Here is a 21,237-nt window from a genome sequence, read left to right as displayed (position 1 = left end):
ACGGCCACATGTGCGGAGCTCCATCGAGAGTTGTGACTTCGTAGGTAATAGAAAGAGCCTATGAGTGAATCAATTCAATGAGAAAGCCAACTATAGGAAGAGAACCCATTAACCTAGTTGGGTAGGAGATGGGTAAAATTTTTAAGTAGGTGACCATGACCAAATTTTGTAAATCACATGTTGTGACATGTTTGTAAAAGTGATGAAGTGTTTTCCATCACTATGAATGCAACATGGTGATACTTTTAGCCCTTTTCGTCGATAGATTGGAAATGGTTGCTATTATGATTATGATGTAAGCTTGACCATGTCTGTTATAAACTTTTGAAAAGTATGTGGTTTTCTTGGGTCATGATTCATCTTTTCAAAAGGACATGTATTTTTCAATTTATACTATAGGTTTTCATAGAATACAGGTGTCGATTCATCACATATGGCTCCAAAGTACAAAAGTCAATGAGAAGGAAGTGTGGCTTCTTGGGGAACTCGTTGTGTAGATGAGGGAGTATAGAATATTACAGATCATGTTTATTATTTTGGAGGACAGAAGCTCCTTAGTGGGGAAGAATTATCTAGGAGGACCCTAAAAGGATAATTTTGTTAAGTCCAAAAAAACTCGGTGAAACATATCTTAAATTGAATAGCTCGTCATTATGAATAAAATGGCATGAAAGACACATCAATTAAAAAATGTATCCGAAAGTTATGGCCAGTTGAATTTTTTGACAAACAACTTAAATTTCTGCAGGCATGACCCACAAGCTGTAACACCGCAACTAACATCAGCAGTACATATGTTGTTGTCATTTGTACATACATTGACATGGAAAAATATAAGGAATATTTTGGAACAATCTAGAGTTGACAAGTGGAAAGATCGAATTTGCTAGATAAAAACCAATCAAAGTGTTCCATTTGGCCAAATCGTAGGAAACCATGTGGCACCTCATGATTAGGTGGTTGGCCTTGGACCACGACATATTTTCCAAGAAAATTAGCAATGATTTATTTGGTGGTTTTACTAAATTTCGGGGCCCAATTAGCAGAAAAGTGGAATCGAAGGATAAGCTTGGATGAATGGGTTGGTTGATTGCAATATTGACAGACCAATGAAACCTCAGAGTTAATTTGTTGGAACAAATAACCATTTAGTTGAATGGAAAAATGGCAGGGAGTTATATTATATTCAATATATATATATAGAGAGCGAGTCTATAGGGAGTCAAACACAGGACCTCTGGGTGGCCAACAGACCCATAGGATTTCCATCATGAATGCATCAACAGTGCCATCATAATATTAATTGCATAATATTACATCTCGCATTTATTTCAACACATCATTTGTACATCACCATGGGTTGGAACATTTGCATTGGAACTCTATGCGCACAGAAACAAAGACGACAGAATATTCCCTAGCACATTCCTACAATACTCTTGGAATATTCTTGTAGGTAAATATTGCAGGGAATAGTTTAAGATTCCCTATAGCCCATAAGTCATAGTGACAAAATTTGGTTGAGTTTATAGTGAAATTTTATGATTTTTTTCCAAGAATACAACCGTGTAGTATGTTTCTTCCTCCGAGCAGTGAATTTTTAGGCCATCACTAGAATTGGAGATATAAGGTGTAATATTTCCCATGTGTACATTTTTATTTTGCTAAGATTAATCTAAAATTCCTCCCAACTTTGAGTAGGGCTCAGAGACATAGTGCACCTTCAATGAACCTCGTTATCAAGTTTTGGTCTTCTCCCTCTTCATGGTTTCCTTTCTTTTTTATCTTGTTTAATTTGTATTCGAATGTTATTTTCCGTACTCCTTCATACAAAATTCTGCTAATATCACAGAAGTAAAATATTTGCAAGATGATGGGTGATTTATTATCTAAAATCGTTCACTTATACAAAAGTTTGATAATAATTTTCTCAAGTTTTCACTTTCTATATAGACTATAGTTCTTTATATGTTTATGTCTAACACTAACATTCCCTCACCACATATATATTACATCTATTAAACAAAACATATGTCACTTTTCACAAAGGGTCCTGAACGGGTCATTACGAAAAGGAGAATCAACATTTATACATTTATTTCTCTACATTAACATAATTATTAAATCCTATACACCTCTTCTTGGAATTCCACACTTAATATTCCCACCCATTTTTGATAATATTATTTATCCCCATACACCCATGCCTAGGAAAATAGAGATGTTTTAAGTTAATCATGTGAAACTAAAGTGGAAGATAAGAGGAATCATTCCAAGAAGCACATCTCAATGAAACTTCACTTCAAAAAGTATGGACCTTATCAACACTATATAACACTCGAGGATACTTCTTGATGGAGAGCATCGCTGCACTTTCCTTTCATTTTTAAGAAAATTTCCTATGTAAATATTTGTACAGTTTTTCTTATGTGTCCCTTGAGGGACAACTATAACAAATGTGTTTTTTCTATTAGTAGACGTGTGATTTTTATGGGACAGTTTTTTTGTTTGTTACAAAGGGGCTTCTAGAAATAGGTCGAGTTGTTAACTCACGAGAAGTTTTTGTTAGTATCCTACCTAGGTTTTCTAATTGATAGTTTCTCTTTTGATATTGAATATATATGTATGATCAAAGGGCCTCATGATTGTGTTATGAACAATTTCTCTCATGTTCTACCATTATCCGATCTCCAAATATCGAGCTAATTCATGTGGTTCATTCTTCACTAAAATGATTTGTGTCAAATCCCTCATATGCAAAGTGAAAAGGATGACATCATAGTAATTACTACTCTCCAATCCATGGAAGTTTATATGATAGAATAACATCATGTTTTGTTACAAAAGGTGACTTGAATATCTATTGAGGGGAGTTCTAAAAATTAATTTGGAAGAATAAATCCTTGTTTAGGAGCCGAGTTTCATTAGTATATAGTTCTCTATTTTATTCATCATAATTTGAAGTGATAGGGTAGTATTCAAAGGTCAGTCCTCCAAACCTTCTTCCATTCTATCCATTTCAAAAATAAATCCTGACGCCAAACATGCGCGTAAGCCCGTCAGATAGTCGGTAGTCGGGGCTATTAGTGTAGAACTTGGTGAGCAGCTGAGTGAGCAACCCAAACCTCAATTTGGGTCTTACCTATAGTCCGGAGAAACATTGCACTGGAAAATAATGAAAGGTTTCGATGAAAGTCTCGGCTTTTCCTGGGCACCATGTGGACTTTGAAAACTATGCGCAAGACACTCTCTTCGAGGTTTTGTTAAAAATTTCTAAAGAAAAGAAAAGGAGCCTCAAAGGGTTTTCCCTCGCGGAATTTGTAGGGCCAGGAACACGTGAGGTTATTTTTGAATTTTTTTTATTGTTTGTTAGGGAAACAACGAATATTGTTCATGGGAACATTGCATTAATTATGGTGTTAGAGAATTCCTTTGATCTTTGAAAAATATTTTAATAGAAAGAAAATTTAATAAGTTGATAGGAATCATGTTGTTTGTATGCCACCAAGAAGAAGTGGTTGAGGAAGGATTGAAATAGACAATGGCTAGATATTGGAGTTGAGGCATATCAAGGGAAGAATGGATGCGATTAAAATCATCAACATAATTTATGGCAACCCTTCACCTCATGTATACATGTCGTTGTACTTTGTAAAAGAAAAGAAAAAGTGTTCCATGTTTAGCCATCAACCTAATTAATCAAGGAAACCCTTCACCCAATGCATATATAAGGTTGTAATTCATGAAAGAAAACAAAAATTTCATGTTTTCAGCTATAAGATATGAATTTGGAAACTTTGAAGAATTCAATTAAGGTAACATGAATTTTTATTTAAATTCCAAATACATAAAAGAAATTTCAACCAAAATACATGATCCAAATGGCTAAATTGACTTTCAAATTAGAGATCCTCAGTTATATCTATGATATATAAGGTTTCCATCATTCTTCTCAAATTCCCTTATAATACCACCAGCCAAGATTCATCTAAGTCTGGATCAATCATGTGTTGAGAGGGATCAAAACCCTTTGGTGTGCGTACCTTCTTTTTGGAGTTTTGAACTTGAGGAAAGGTTTGCACCTTGAGCGATTTGATCCTTCTCAATGCATGATAGATCCAGAGTTCGATGGATCTAGGTTGGTTCTAGTTCAGGGTAGCAATGTCATATTTTTGGATTATCATTATTATTTATATATTTGAGATAAACTTTATACTTTGAAATTTAATTATGTTTTATTTGCCTAAAATGACCATATAATTATGTTGAATAATTTAGTCTGTGTTTCTTTCCTTGAATGGTTTGCACATTTGTGTTTGGATGTTTTGAGTGTTTTGTTTGTGTCTGTGTTTAGATTCTTTGAGTGGTTTTCATTTTTATGTGTTTGGATTTGAATGATAATTCTGAATATTACAATTTTTGTGTTATATTTTTATATGTGCATGTAATTGTCTATTAGTAATTAGTTGGTGATGAAGAAGGAAACCTTGTCAATAGCTTGCAAGAGGACTGCTATTGCACATCTATTTCATTTAATTTTAGGTATGACGGTCTTTGACAACTAATTAATTCTTAATAGTGTCCCTTCCAGTATTTTAAAATATATCTTGAAGAGTAATTTTAATTTGAAATTTGTTGAGTTACCTCAATCTGTTGAGATAACGGATATTGTCAATAACTTTAACTATGAAAAGTAATGAAATATAAATTCTGAATGCAAAGTGACAGTGTAATAGTGTTGAATAGAAAAGATATGAATAATAATGGTGTATCCAATTAGAAATAGTCTTCATTCTGATTAATCTCAACTATTTTCTTCTACTATTCTTATTTTCGCCCCTATTAGTTTTGTCATATTTTCATTTTGATTATATGAAAAGTGTAGCTGAAATAATAAACCATTCAAATCCTTAACTCATGCGACTCTAGTAAATATCTTACCTTTTCTCTCTTTCTCTCCAATATTAATAGGTTTAATTACTATAACGCGAAAAATAATGCAGATTGTAAATAATTTGTTTGTGCTTACACTAAAATCAATCACGCTGTTAATCTAATCACTTTAAAATTAATGTACCATCATACATCTAGTGAAAACAAATTATAAATAAACATCTCCACTGAAATCAATGCATCTAGTGTAGGGAATCAAATATAATAAAAATTCAACATCTAAATTGAAATCAATGCATCTAGTGCAAGCAATCAAATATAATTAGTAATCAACATCTACACTGAAATCAATGCATCTAGTGAAAACAATCAAATAGAATTAGAAAACATCTACATTAAAATCAATGCATCTAATGCGTGTAATAAAATAGTATTAGACATCATATTTACACTAAAATCAATGTGTCTAGTGCAAGCAATCGAATATCATTAGGAATGAACAGATACATTGAAATCAATTCATCTATTGCAAGTAGTCGAATAGAATTATAAATCACCATGTACAATGAAATCAATGCATCTAGCGCAAAAAATAAAATAGGATTATAAATAACCATCTACACTAAAATCAATGCATCTAGTGCAAGCAATCAAATAGAATTAGAAAACATCTACACTGAAATCAATGCATCTAGTGCAAAAAATCAAATAGGATTACAAATAACCATCTAGGCTAAAATCAATGCATCTAGTGCAAGCAATCGAATAGAATTAGAAAACATCTACACTTAAATCAATGCATCTAGTGCAAGCAATCAAATAAGATTAGAAAACCACACCTACACTGAACCAACGCATCTAGTGCAAGGAATCAAATATTATTAAAAATTAGCATTTACACTGAAATCAAATGCATCTTGTGTAAGAAATGAAATAGTATTCTAAATCACCATGTATGTTAAAATCAATGCATCCAGTGTAAGAAATATTCTTCCCTCTATACCCCCCCTCCCACTTCTTCTTTGTCTTTCTATGCCACCCTCAAATGTACACACACTCTCTACATCTCTCCCTTGTCAGTCCCTCTCTCTTTCTCCACTTCTCTCTCTCTATGTCTTCCTTCTTCCCTCCATCTTGTTGGAATAAGGAATTGCTAGAAGGGGGGGGTGTGGGGGGTGAATGAGTAATTTAAGAAACTGTTACTTTTCATTTCTTACTGTACTTTGAGTTCCTTCTTATGTTATTTTTTATATGAGACAATTCATTCATGAACCAGTAAATTACTAAAATTTTAGATACACAAACTCAAACAACAATCTCATGTAAAGCATACATTTAACATAATGTTTTCACATGGAAACCCAGAAGGTAAAAACCACCAATTATTTTTTGTTATATGATGTGACTTAAGCACCTACTCAATTACATCTGCTTGTTTGTGATCCTGCACTCGCTGGGGGCACCAACCCTCTTTGTTTCAGTAAGAACCAACTTGCTAAGAGGCACCAACCCCCTCTGTTTCAGCAAGCACCAACTTGCTAAGATTCACCTACCCATTAAGTATCTAGAAACCAACTTGTCATTTCCACTGTTCTACATTTTCATACAATTTTCAAATTGAAATCAGAAGCATCGAATATTACAAGTAAAATACCATCTAATGGTAGTCTGTATATACAAATTTTGCACTCTACTTTCTAAACACTTTTGGAAGTCCACCTTTTTCTACTTTCTCTATTCTCTGCTATCTCTACTCAGGGATATCCACTACTTTCAACATAGAACTACCCTTACAACACTCCAATGCCTTATCTCTCAGCTCTATTCTTTCGCACAAATGGTCACCCTGACCATAGCTCAATGGAGATTCCCCTTTTTGTTCTTGTGCTGCTATTGGCTTGCTATAGTCATTTTCATCATGAAATCTACCTAGCTGTGTACTACTAGTATGGCATCCCATCCTTTTTTTGAAACACACTTCCTCTATGCTATCACTGCATTTAGGATCGGAGGAATGGGAAATCATCACTTCTTTATCGCATTATAGGCACTTTGTGCTGTGTATTAAATCTCAGCTCTCCTTACATATTTCATAGAGGCTCTCCATGATCATTTATGGCTCCCTTTAAATCTCAGTGCTCCTTACACATTTCACAAAAGCTCCCCATGATCGTTTATGGCTCACAGAGACTTAATTGGACATTCTCATGGCACCTTTTTTCTTCATTTATCTTTACAACGTGCGCATGAGGGTTCCTTAGCCATCAACCTTACTAAACTGCATTGAAAGCCACAATTGTCTATTCATACATCTTTTATACACCTTTGTATTATTGTTATATCCACATATTTTCACTATAGAACACTATGAGATCCCTTTCCATATCTACACTTTTACACATAAAATCCATACATAATAACGAACTCTCATAGTCCTCAGCCCCTTATGTATAAGCACCTCTTTGTGTTTTCCTCCATAGAACTGAGGGATGTCACCGGGGGCTCATCCTTAAGGTGCTAAGGCCTTAAGACCCTGAATGTGGGCTATATTTCCTTTGTTGGCCCCTTACAGATTTGTTTCATAAAATCATCGCTTTATACCCCAGGAGGCCATTTATCGGAAGATTTTTTATGTTGCAACTATGACAGCATCCAAGGATTGTCCATCATTGATTGTTGAAGTGATGTCATCACATGCCATGTGGCATATTCTGACCAGTGACAATTTCACTCGAATATGGCCCATTAGGCCATCCAAAATCCCAAAATAACCTACCATGTGTCCATCCATATCGTGACGTCATTTACCGTAAGTAGCGTCCTGACATTATGAAAACCAATCAAACATTGCCATGTGTCCTCATCATAGGTTCTCTAATGTTTTCATCTATATTTATCAAATCCAATCATACACCTCCATGTGTCCTCTTGGAGGAGAGAGTAAAAAGCCCGCCATACTTGATTTTACAGCGAATTCCTTTGTAAAAATGTATTTGGATCTCCTGGCAACTTAACACTAGAGGACTCAATCCGAGCATCACTTTTGAAACACAAAATGTGGATGCACCACTATGTGTTGATAAGCACTATGTCATCCTCCAATACTACAATTACCGATATCGATAATCGCATATCACATATCATTGTTGCAGTTCATGACAATACCTATGATCACCAATTTTCATTTGTTGGGACCACCGATATGTGATATCACAAATCCCTAATCAACAGTTCACTTCCACCATGCACTAAGACTTGAATCCCCCAATCACCAATTGCCTGGACCTCCGATGTCTGATATTCCTCACTCCATGAGGCCATAATCACCCTGAACTCAGGTAGGTGATATCTTTCGAACTGCAAGTCTATTTCTAGACCTCTACATACTATTGGAAAGCTCTTCTAGAGAAATTTGAAATGGAATGAGTCTGATTATCCATTGAGCTCATCTTTTGCTCAAAATATGGCTCCAAAGTCTCTACATAGCAGATCATCACAACTACCAAGGCATGAAGCCCCATCATCAAGTTGAGCCTTGTTTGACATCATTTCCAACACTTACACAAGTAGCCACCTTCATAGCATCAAATATCCAACAATCTCTCCCTTTGATATTCATGGAAACATTGTAGACTCCCCCTTAGGCTAGGCATGATCTGATCCAATGGAAAATTTCCCCCCCTTTCAAATCAATGGCAAAGAAAACTTCACATGCACTCCTCGTAAACGAATGAAACCTACTATGCCATGTGTTCCCTTGCTGAGTAGTTGCCACCTCCTACCAAAATGAAGTCATTTTGAGGGAGGAGTCACAACTCATATTTGTTGCCTAAGATACTCAATGGTTCGCTTGCAAGTGTCTCGGTAAATATATCTACTAGTTTATCTTTTGTGGGAACATACACAAGTTTAATAATGTTAGCTAGAAGTTATTCCCTCAAGAAACGATACTTGATGGGAATATGCTTAGTTTTTGAATTCATCAGTAGATTTTTTGATATCTTGGTTGCACTAGTGTTGTCACAGATTATTAGAATGGGATTAGACAACTATACATGTATATCCTTTAAGGTTTGATTTATCCAAAGAATCATTGTACAATAAGTCGTAACGGCAATTAATTCTTCTTCAACAGTCGATAGAGAGATAGAGCCATGTTTCTTACTAACCCACAATACCAAACAGTCACCCAAAAAGAAGGTTGCACCTGAAGTACTTTTCCTATCATCAATACTTCCATCACAATCTGCATTTGTGTAGGCCTTCAAATTGAGTTCTTCACTCCTAGCATACCACAATCCACATTCTATTGTACCTTGAATATATTTGAAAATGCTCTGAACATTCACCACATGATGATTTCATGGACAGGCCTGAAATCTTGTCATAATTCCCACTGCTTGCCTGATACCCTTGAAGCTGTCAGATATAGTAAGCTTCCTATCATCGATATGTATTAAGTCTAATTTACCTATGGCATTGCATCCTACTTGAACCATCTATAGCCCATATTCATGGGTGTGCGGACAGGTTTGTAGTCCTCCATTCCAAAATTATTCAAAGTTTCCTTGAGGTATTTTGGTTGAGATATAAAAACTCCTTGTGGAGACTCAGAAATTTGCAAACCCAAGAAAAGGGAAAGTTCAACAATCATGGAAATTTCAAACTCTGTTTGCATACATTTTGCAAATTTATGCCCAAACTACTTAAGATCGTCATCAAATATGATGTCATCCACATACACAACCACTATCATAAGATGATCATTTCCAGATTTTACATAGAGATTGTTGTCAAATGAGCCTTTATTAAAAACTTGTTGTCGCGAATACTTGTCCAAACTTTCATACCAGGCTCTAGGGCGATGTTTCACACCATACAGTCTTCTTTAATTTGCATTTAATCCCTTCATCAGAGGAGAGAAGAAAACCTTCAAGCTTCTCTATGTAAACCTCCTCTTCTAAGTCTCCATTGAGAAATGTACAACTTACATCCATCTGATAAACTTTGATGTTATTATGAATGATACGGGAAAGGAATATTCTTATGGATTCTAGGTGAGCTACTTATGCAAAGGTTTCTTCAAAGTCTACTCCTTATATATAGGCATACCCTTTGAAGACCAACCGAGCTATGTTCTTGATTACTTGACCTTTTTCATTCAATTTGTTCTTGAAAACTTACTTGATTCCAATAAAAAATTTCTCCTTTGGTATTGGGACAAGCTCCCATGTGTCATTCTTCTCAATTAGGTCTAGCTCTTCATTCATGGCTTTCACCTAGAACTTATCTTCACTTGCTTGATAAAGGTTCTTGGGTTCTCTTTGTGACAATAGGGCCAAACTAGCAATATTTGTACCTCCCACAAGTTTTCCTCTAGTATCGACCCCTTGTCTTTCATCTCTGAGGATCTAACTCTTAGGGTGTTCCTTTTGTGCATAAGTACAATGAATTTTTTACCTTGAAGACATGCTTTCTTATTCACCTTCATTGTTTGAATTTGTTTCATTCAGATCTGCAACCCTCAACTTTGAATTCTCTTCATTATATGAATTCAAATTACTTACAGAGGGCTCAAGTTGTGAGCCTACTTCATCAACCACTATTTCAATGTAGAGTTCTATCTTCCTTGTACTCTTGTTGTAACATCTATACCCTTTTCTCTGAATACAATATCCAAGCAATATTTCTTCATCAGCACATGAGTCAAGATTTTCAAGGTTATTTTGATTTCTTTTAATGAAGCACTTTTACCCAAACATATTAAGGTGTTTAATAGATGAGGGTCTACCCTTCCATAACTCGTATGAGCTTTATCATTGCCAAGCCTGAGATGTGTTGTATTTGACAAGTATACTACCACCTCAGCTACTTCTACCCAGAAATGGTGATTCACTGCTACTTCATCTAACATCGCTCTAGCCATTTCCTGGATTGTTTGGTTCTTCCTCTCCACAACTCCATTTTGTTGAGGAGTTATGACCACTAAGGAGTACCTTATAATACCTTACTCTTCACAGAATTCCTCAAACGCTTTTGAGGTGAACTCTCCCCATTCGTGTGATCTCAAGAATTTTAAATTCAAATCTTTCTCATTCTCTAGCTAAGTTTTAAACTCCTTAAAGTGCTCAAATGCTTCTGACTTTTCTTTTAAGAGGAGAATCCAACTAGCTATAGTAAAATCATCAATGAACAACAAGGAGTACCTTTTACTTTTTTATGTTTTTATTCTAGTGGGGGCACATATATTTGTGTGAATAAGCTCCATAGGTATGTATGAGGAGAAGTCTTTTCATTTGAAATAAGTTGTGGTCTACATGTTAAACTGACATTACTTGCAAATGGTATTATCAAGCCTTGACAATCTAGGCAATCCTTTTACTGCACCTATCTTTCTTATCTTTATCAGGCTATCAAAATTCATGTGCCTGACCCTTTCATGCCACGTATGTGCTTCACTTCTTCTACTCAAATAACAAGTAACACTTGAGGCATCAAACACATAAATGTTATTGTGAGTCTTAACTGCCTTTCCCACTAGTTTTCCATCTTTTATATTATGGATCTCACAATATTTAGATCGGAAGGTCACATGATACCTGTAGTCACACATCTGACTAACATTTAGCAGATTGTGTTTCAAGCCTTCCACATATAGCACATGTTGTGCTTTTGTCTTCTGATCAAGGTTGGCCACACACTTACCCTTGATTCTTGCTGGAGTGTTGTTACCAAAGGTGGCATTGCCTCATCTGCCTTTTTGTTTTAGTGACAGAAACATGATTTTGTCTCCAGTCATGTGTTTGGAGAAACCAATGTCTACATACCATTTGTTTTTCTTATCATGCATTGATAACGCAAGCCCAAATGGCATGTTCTTTTTGCTATTTTGTTTCTAGCTTCCTTTATCCTTTTGTAGGTGTGTCTTTCTTTCAGTTTGATATTTAGATAGGTATTCAAACTTGCTTCTACAATTGTTTCCTATGTGCTCGAAATTATTACATTTAAAACATTCAACTTTACTTTGTAGGGGAGTGAAGGAGTTCTCATTCCTTAAAGAGGAGTCTAGAGACTTAGCAGTATGATTTGTATTAAACCTAAGATTTTCATCTCTTTCAACTCTTGACACTTCTACAACCAATAGTTTTGTGTCCAAGTATATGACACTTATAGCAGTGACAATAAAAGAAGTAGGAATGCCTATTGTTAAAAACATTGTGAAATTTAGGAGATAAATACCTTGGCTGACTGGTTATTTGATTCATCCTCCATTAACGATCTCCTCTTTTCTCAACTACTCTTTTGTTTTCATGAACCCTTTCATGATGATTCCTCCTATGACTCTGTCATTCGTCAACTCCTGCGGACCTAAATTTTATCTTCTTGTTCTTCTCGATAGAAGATTCTTGTTCCTTTGAGTACCCCAGTTCGATTATGGTTCTTGAGGACCTTTGACAGCTTAAAATTTGATTTAGTCTTCTAGTCCCTTCAACAAATCTCTCATTGAGACCCTTCTCGGTCATTTCTTTCTCAAGTCCAGTTCTTAGAGAGACCACCTCTCCTTCAAGATACTGGTAGTTCCCTTCGCATTCTTAAATCATATCTTGAAGTACCTCCTCCTTTCATCTAGCTTCCTCCAGCTGAAACTTCAATGAGAGAGAATCATATTTGAAAGATTTTGTGTTCATTTCCATATTTATCTTGAAGAACTCATGTTTCAACTACTTGTTCTCCACCTCTAATCTTTCACGATTTCTCCCATCCTCTCTCCTTCTCTCTCTCACATAATTTCTCTACTCCTTATTCTCTCTCCCTTTCTCTCCCACCTCCCTCTATCTCTCCCCATAAACTCTCTCTCTCTCTCTCTCTCTCTCTCTCTCTCTCTCTCTTTGCCCTCAAACTCTATCACTCTCTCCCTCCCTCTCTCCTTCTCTCCCCCTTTCTCTCTATCTCTCCTTATTTGTCTCTCTATCTCACCCCGAAGCATAAACATTCTCTCTCCATCTCTTCCTTTTTGCTCCCTCTCTCTCTATGTATTTCTTCTTCCCTCCCTTTCTCTCCTTCCAACTTCATCTCTCTATCCCTCTATCTCTCCATCTTTTATCACTATTTATTTTTTCTTCCCCCCATATATATCTCGATTATATATATATATATATATATATATATATTATATTTAATGTTTTTTTCTACATGGCATGATAAAAAAATTTATAACAAAACTACATCAAATGAATATTTTCAAATATTACAATTTTTTTAATGGAAATATTTATGCGCATAGATATTTTAATATATTCATAGGATATAGTTTTCTTTTTAAAGATCCTTTTTACCAATAATTAATTAAAATAAATATTAAAAGATTTTATAGCAAGAATTTGGATTCTTTGTGTTCAATTAACCATTTAATTTTATTTAAGAAATAGTAATGACTGTAGTAAAGAGTAAAGATGTTTAAAATTTTACCTAATTTGGACATTTAATGCAGTAAATTTTTTTGTTGAAGGTAAATTTATGATCCATTCAAATTCAACCTATATGATAAAGAACTATTAAACACATTATATAATTATATTGTAAATTTTTAATCTAAAAGCATGAAATAATTGTATTGTACTTTTTTTTTATATATATATAGGGTTATTTAGATTTTTGTTTAAGGTCAACATTATTTTTTTCTATTTTCATTATTATTATTTATTGGAAAGAGGAACATAAACATATTTAGATTTCTGTTTTTTATTTTTATATTAGCCCACATTAACTAAAATTTAACTTTAAGCATAGGCATAATTACACATTGAGATCATAATAAGCTGTAAAATGTGCCCCTTAAGAGGACTACATATACCATTATCTGTTTATGTTTTTTTAAGTACTGGAAAGTAATAGAAATAAGTTTACAAACACGATCCAAATGGCTAAACTGATTTTTGAATTAGATATCTCCTATTAAATCTGTGATATCCTCTATTACATCTACATTAGATAAAGTTTCAATCATACTTTTCAACCTCCCTTATAATACCATAAAAAACAATTACATATGCAATTATATGTTTATGATTTTTTCCAAGTACTGGAAAGTGATTGGAATAAGCGTACAATCAGAGATTAACAAAAATATAGGTAGGTTAGATGTAATATTTTTGTCAAAAACAATTATATATGCAATTATATGTTTATAATTTTTTTAAGTACTGGAAAGTGATAGGAGTAGGTGTACAATCAGAGATTAAGAAAAGTATAGGTAGGTTAGATGTAATATTTTTGTCAAAAATGTTAGCGACGGTTGGAACAGCTGAAAATATATAACTATTTTATAATAAATGTGGTTTATATCGCATCTCATGAAAGCCGGAAAATGTGCAAAGTGACATCATAGGTAGGTTAGATGTAATATTTGTCAAAAATGTTAGTGACGGTTGGAACAGCTGAAAAACAAAAACTCCTGTATTTTTTTCTTAAAAAACAAAAAATTCAATCATTCTCCTCCTCCTGCATTACAAGACCATAAACCACATTTATATCGCATCTCAAGAAAGCCGGAAAATGTGCAAACTGACGGCATTTATTGGATATCACGGACGAGGTTTGCTTAAAAAATGACACAACATCTCTGTTTTACGTACGCAGAACGTGATTTATGTCCGAGAGTCCCCAGCAACGTAGAACCGTGCCATTATTTCCTGCATTCTATAATGTCCCCATTGTCGCAGTAAAACTCCAATGTTACAATTATTTGAGATTTGAACTCGAATATTGAAAACGTTGAATCGTTTGTTAACAAACAATTTCCTCGGACAAGAAGGGCGCGATGATTCTTTCAGAATCCAAATTTAAATTCCACAATTTTAATGTATATATTTTTTATATTTTAATAAATCTATAGGTTTAGTTATACTAATTTTTTTATAAAAATTATAGATTTATTTTAAGTAGATTCTATTAAGTATATGGAAAAATATATATATATATAATTTGAAAAATTGTTTGTATTTTTATAGATTTCATTAGTCTAGCTGTGGTAAATTATTTGTCACATGCCTACTACATAATACACACCCATAAAATTTTTTTTTACATTTATAAAGCATACACTTAATTATATGCCGAGTATGAAGTGCCACCACCTTGCATATACGGTAACCTTAATACGTTTATGGTGTGGCAGGTTATATATGATATACTTTGGTTTAATCATTGTGTTATCCATTGACTTTATAATATCACAGTTACTATGGTTCAAAGACTTTATCATTCCTCCTCGAGCCTACCAGGGTTTTCCTGCACTCGACTGTTGGCGTTCTGACCGATTGGCACTTGGCCACAGTACTGGCCCTCATCGTCCTGTTCACGTGGCTGGAGTGTGGATGTCTTGTCTGGCATTCTCCCGCGCTTTGCATCTGGGCATTGGTGCCTTGATCGACGGTTGGATGTCTCTGCATGAGATTGAGGGTTATGAGCACTCCACGTTGCCTCTGCTGGCAGGCAGGGTATATACTCATTCTCTTCCGGATTCTTCGAGGGTTTTGCCATTCTGCTTGGCGCTCTACCACCTCTCTGCTCCTTTTCTCTTCTGCATGAATTCCACCTCAGGGTTTCGCGCCGAGCTCAACAGTTCACCAGGCCGCATGCCTCCGCGGGCGGAATTCTACTCCACGATTACTCGCTCTTCGAACCGGCCAGGTATGTTCTGTCGGGTTTTCTTAAGGGTTTGAATCATTAATTTAGATTAATCAACTGCAAGATAGAGTAATTCCTTTTGCTCATTGTGTGACAGGTTTCATGCAGCTAACACCGGTTTCGATGGGTCGACGACTTCTTCCAGATAGGGTTCCACTGAACCTACTCAGGTATTTATTCCTAACGGATGTATGAGTCTTGGTTCTTCGGTTCATCTCGCCTCTAAGTAAAAGAGATTATCCTTTGTGCCCAGGCATGGCCCCAACCTTACCTTTGCACGGTTGGCCGCAGATTCGATGGACGGATGTCTTGTTCCGGTTCCATGCATTCTGGTCTGGCTAAGATTATTAAGTGATACTGCTTGCGGCGGTTCTGGGGATTTCCACTAGTTTACAGGGCTGAATATTTTGTTTAACTTTATGAACCATATGTATATTTTGTATTTGTCAATGTACTGTCATCTATACAGAGCTCTGGTCTTCAAACCAGCTTGCTTATTTCATCTTGGACTGATACGTCTTGACGGCCATTATTTACTGCAATACAATGTTTTTCGTAAGGCTATGGCTTACCATTTTTATTTGCTATCGAACAAGTTATTGTGAAATATATATAGGGTTTGATGTTTCAGGGTTAGCATTACAGTTTCCCTTCTGTGCTTTTGCTTATTCACTTACAGTGTAATACTCTGGTTTACGGGATGTACTAAAGATTATTTCCCTTTAATCTATGTATTAACAGTCATGTATATGTGTATCATTGGACCGTCGCGCCTGCCTCTAGTTTCCATAGAGGTATGGTCGACCGTTCTGGATTTTCCCCATACCCGATATTCTGGGGTTTTGAGTTACATTATGACTGTAATTTTCCTATTAATTTGTTTCTCGTTTCGTCTGAAATCGTTGGTAAATTTCACTTGTTGTTTAACACTGTCACTGTATGGCATGCATGTCTGCATGAATATATATATCATGGGTCTTTACTTCTTGTGATTCTGTGCGTATTTACTATTGCATTCTTTAAAGAATTTGCTCCATGTTTTATATATATATGTATCAAACTTTCAGCTTAAGGTAATAATTCTGGTTTACCCTTTCGGCTCAGATTCGTTTGATGTTTATGTGACTCACGGTTTTTCGGCGTCCGCCGCTATAATGAGATCTCCGGGAATACGTTCTGGCCTGGTTTGGTTTCAAAGGTTCTATTAAATTTTGATACCCTCACTGTTTACTCATTTCCTAAAAGTCTGCATTCTTGGAAATACCCGACTGTTTACGGGATAGATAGTCATTGCCTCACGATTTGCGTGGTATTGTTTAGCTTACAATGAGCAATACAGTCAAGATGTCATTTGACCCAGAACCCATTCTTGCATGCACAGTCGAGTTCCTGTTCCGGGTCTCCCTTTGACTGTGACTGTTAGCCGAGAAGGGATAAGGGCCTATCCTCGAAATGCATTGATTTTCTTAGTTCAGGTGTCCTCATTTCTCCATCTTTAAATCTACAGACATGCTGCCTGTATTCATTGGACAATATATATGTAATGACACTATCTTTGATTCTTTTACATCAATTAGTTTGTATCTGTATACCGTTAATTCTCAGTTTATACCCTCTTGGATTTATACAGCAATATCATGCTAATCTCGGTTTAAACTATATTTTATATTTGTACAGTAGCACTGTGCTAGTGTCAGTTTAAACTATCTTTTGTATTTGTACAGCAACCTTGCCTATAATTTGTACAGATAGTATACCCATTTTATATACTGTTCACTACTGTTGCACAGATAATAATAAACATTCTATAATATTACACAGATAACTGTGGGGACATAAAGGTTCTGTTACTTACCTGGTCTCCTCGGATAAGGTGAGTCTGGAACCAGTCTCCTGCCAAATCTCTGTGTAAGCTTGTTATCCTCCCAACCGTGAGATCAGTCTTTCTAGACCTGAGTCTCCCCCCAAGCTTCCGCTTACCGGATCATTATCCTCAGTAAGCCAGCACTGTGTGCTTGACTATCTGGTCCTTACCAGACTTAGTCTATCCAGGGTTTTTCTTCCCTTTCTCTTTTCTTCTCTGCCTGTCTCTACAGCCCAGAGTTCTTTCCCCTAACCTCTCTTTTTCCTGGAAACCCTTCCAGTTAGAGTAGGTAGTTATTGTTAGTTTGTTAACTAACTTTCTTTCCCAGTTACCATTTGGGAATTCAAATACTTTCATAAGTAATTCTTTTAATCATTACTTTAGTGCACATAAAAAAATCAACAGAATATTCTCAAAAAGAATTCAATCCTTCAATATCATTCTAACTCAGTTTTTACTGTAGTAGCTTTTAATAATTACATTTTTACGGGGTCATCACATTATTAATAAAATGTTTTTAACGATAATTTTTATTTTATTTTTACTCATTTTATATATAATATATATAGTTTAGATTGAAATATTTTATTTATAATTCATTTTTTCTCTCTTAAAATATTAATATATGTTCACTCTTATTTGGAAATGCAAATGCAATGTTTCTATGTCTATATACTAGATTACTCTTGTTATGAACACTATATATATTTTAAATTATTTTTGTTATTAATATTATAATCTTTTTAATTTCTGTTAATAATGAAATAAATTACACTTCAGTCTCACAATGAAAAGGAAAAAAAAATTTAAATTCTAATTTAAATTACTTTATTTTTCTCTATAAAATTAGTATGAAATTATCTTATTTAATATAGACATTGAAATATTTTATCACACTAAATATTTATGTTGCTAATATATGTTTGTTTCAAATATTTCGTGTGAAGTTAACATAGAAATCATATAATATCAATAATATGATATATGCATGTTATGTGACATCTCCATATTAATTAATATTATTTTTATATCTCTTATACTAAAAAGTAAATTATTTTTTTTTATTCTAAATTAAGTTTTCTGTTAATATAAAAATGTAAAACCAAAATGAAAATTGAAGAATTTTATTTATAATTAACATTATTTTTTTCGTTACTACTTTTATTTTTTTTTGTTAATATAATTATTTATTTTTTATTTTTAAAAATAACATTACTTGATAACATCTGCCCTTTACTAAATTGTACAACCCTTTAGCTTAATAATAATAATTTAAAATAAAATTATAAATATGAATATAATTTATTAATATTTTGCTACCATCCAAGTACAAGTACAACTATAAATGATAATAATGTATTATGATTTTGTATAGAACTAAAAATTAAAACTTATATCTATACTAAACTAAACTAAATCGTTCCCTTGATAACATCATCCTTATACTAAATTTTACAACCCTTTAACTTAATAATAATAATTTAAAATAAAATTATAAGTATCAATATAATTTATTAATATTTTTTTACTATCCAACTACAACTATAAAAACTATAAATGGTAATAGTGTATTATGATTTTGTATATAACTAAAAACTTAAAACTAATATGTATAGTATACTAAACTAAATCATTCCCATTACGCTAGTGATGTTATTTACTACTGGAGACGTTTGGAAAAAAAACGAGAAGTTGTATGTTATCAGCACAAACATGCGATAAATCATTTCACCTTAGAATCTTACGCGATGTTTAATGTCCATTGTTTCTGTTAGGGGGTCCCACTTTATTTGTCGTAATTTTGTACAGGACATCTTTCTGGGTTGCCCTATTGTTCGATATGATGGCGTTCCGTCGATATGACTATGATCCGTTTGTGTTTGGATGATTTGGTTAGATTTTGGTGAGGATCCACTTGAAATATGCTCGTCGAATCGACATGCTAGTTCACCCGTTATTTTACATTTTCCCAAAAAAAAATATTGTGTCAATTTGTAGTAGTGGGTTCATATTGCAAGTACATAAGCTGCGGGAGCTGCCGAAAGGTTAGAAGTATGTAAGATATATATCGATTTCATTGATGCAAACGAAAAACGAAAGTAGAATGGTACCGCTTGGGATGCCAATCCCTACAATCTACACTCTTTCATGTTTACAAATTACAACTGAAGGAGTTGGCTGCTAATGAATCTAACATCAGCGGTCCCCGGAAGACCATCCCCAAATTTTCAAGTGGAATTAATAACCTCTGTAAAGGAAATGGAGTGGTCCAGTTTCATGTAGCAGACAGAGAGAGCAGCGGCACATGAGTGTACCGTTTTGGTCGGGGCAGTAGGCTTACTCGCACATTTTCTGGGTTCTATCTTCTTTTGTGTTGCTGGGCTGCAGCCTATATTGTACCATTGCGAATGTATTCTGGTTGATGTGATGGATGTCAAGCTATGTGACTGATATGTATATATGTACAAAAAAGAGGGCAGATATAGCTTTTTCTGGGAAGTAACAGCCAGCTTCTTCTGGGAAGTAGCCCCATTTTAGAAAAAGAGAGAGCAGCTGTAAAGGAAATGCGGTCGTCCGATTTAATTATTTATTTTCAAATAAAGTTTTAGTGATAATAAATAGTGTTATTTTTGGGATTTTTGGAAGTGCATTTTTATAGATAATCGTGGTTATAAATATTGTGGAAAATATTTTAGTAAATTATATATCTATATATATACTTTCAAATTAAGTTTTAATGATAATAAATAAAGTTATCTTTGAAATTTGTGAAAGTGCATTTTCACATATAAAAGATTTTACATAAATTATATATATATTAAACGCTTATTTTGTAATTTTTTTTATTAAAAATTGTAATAATAATCTAATTGTTTTTAAAAACTGATTGCATTATGCTATGAGAAAGTAAATTAGATTCATTATATCAATTATGCTAGGAGAAAGTAAAGTAGATTCATTATATTTGAAGAAAATGATTTAAAAACATAAAAAATGAATCCTCATATGTAATGACCCGGTAACTTGTAAATTCCAGATAATTACCGTGGTGAAACAATATGAGTGGTAATTTGTTTTATTAAAAGACATTGTTAATTTTGAAAATGAATATAATAGACTATTTTGCACATGTGTATTGATGAAATGCTGGCAGCCTCCAAAAGGAGGATTTTCTATTAAAAGAAAATAAATCAGTTATGGAACTGAAAAGCAACTGCCTCTCACCCAAGGAAAAGTCCTGGGAGGAAAACCTCTGGGCTGTTGATGAACAGGCAGAGAAAAGATTCCAGAGAGAGAGAGCAGAGTGGAAAATTGGGGTTAAGTCTGGTTGTGATCAGATAACCCAGCACAGTGGTGCATGAGTCTTGTGGAGGGCTGCAGGCCTGCAAGACGGCTCGGGGGGAGAATCCAGTGCAGTGGATCTCAAGGTTGGGAGGTTAAGAGCAATATTGTTGCAGGTGGGCTTTGGAAGAAGAGCAACAGTAGCAGACTACCAGGTATGCACCCTTAATAGTTTTAATTGAGAAACAGGTAATGTCGGCATACAAACTGATACAGTGGTCTGAGCTTCTTTTATTAAAGTAAGAAATATAGTTATGCAATGCAAATGTCTGAGCTTCTTTATTAAAGTAAGAAATATAGTTATGTAAATGCAGATGTCTGAGCTTCTTTATTAAAGTAAGAAATATAGTTATACAAATGCAAATGTCTAAGCTTCTTTCATTAAAGCAAGGAAATACAGTTTACGTATATACAGTGGACTGTGTCTCTCTGATTACCGACATACAGTA

The sequence above is a fragment of the Pinus tabuliformis genome, chromosome 5_1 (assembly GCF_031772625.1).
Source record: "Pinus tabuliformis cultivar Carrire ecotype Pingquan chromosome 5_1, CPIR1, whole genome shotgun sequence".
Classification (NCBI taxonomy): Eukaryota; Viridiplantae; Streptophyta; class Pinopsida; order Pinales; family Pinaceae; genus Pinus; species Pinus tabuliformis.
The sequence above is the reverse complement of the archived record's forward strand: the minus strand, read 5'-3'. Positions refer to the sequence as shown.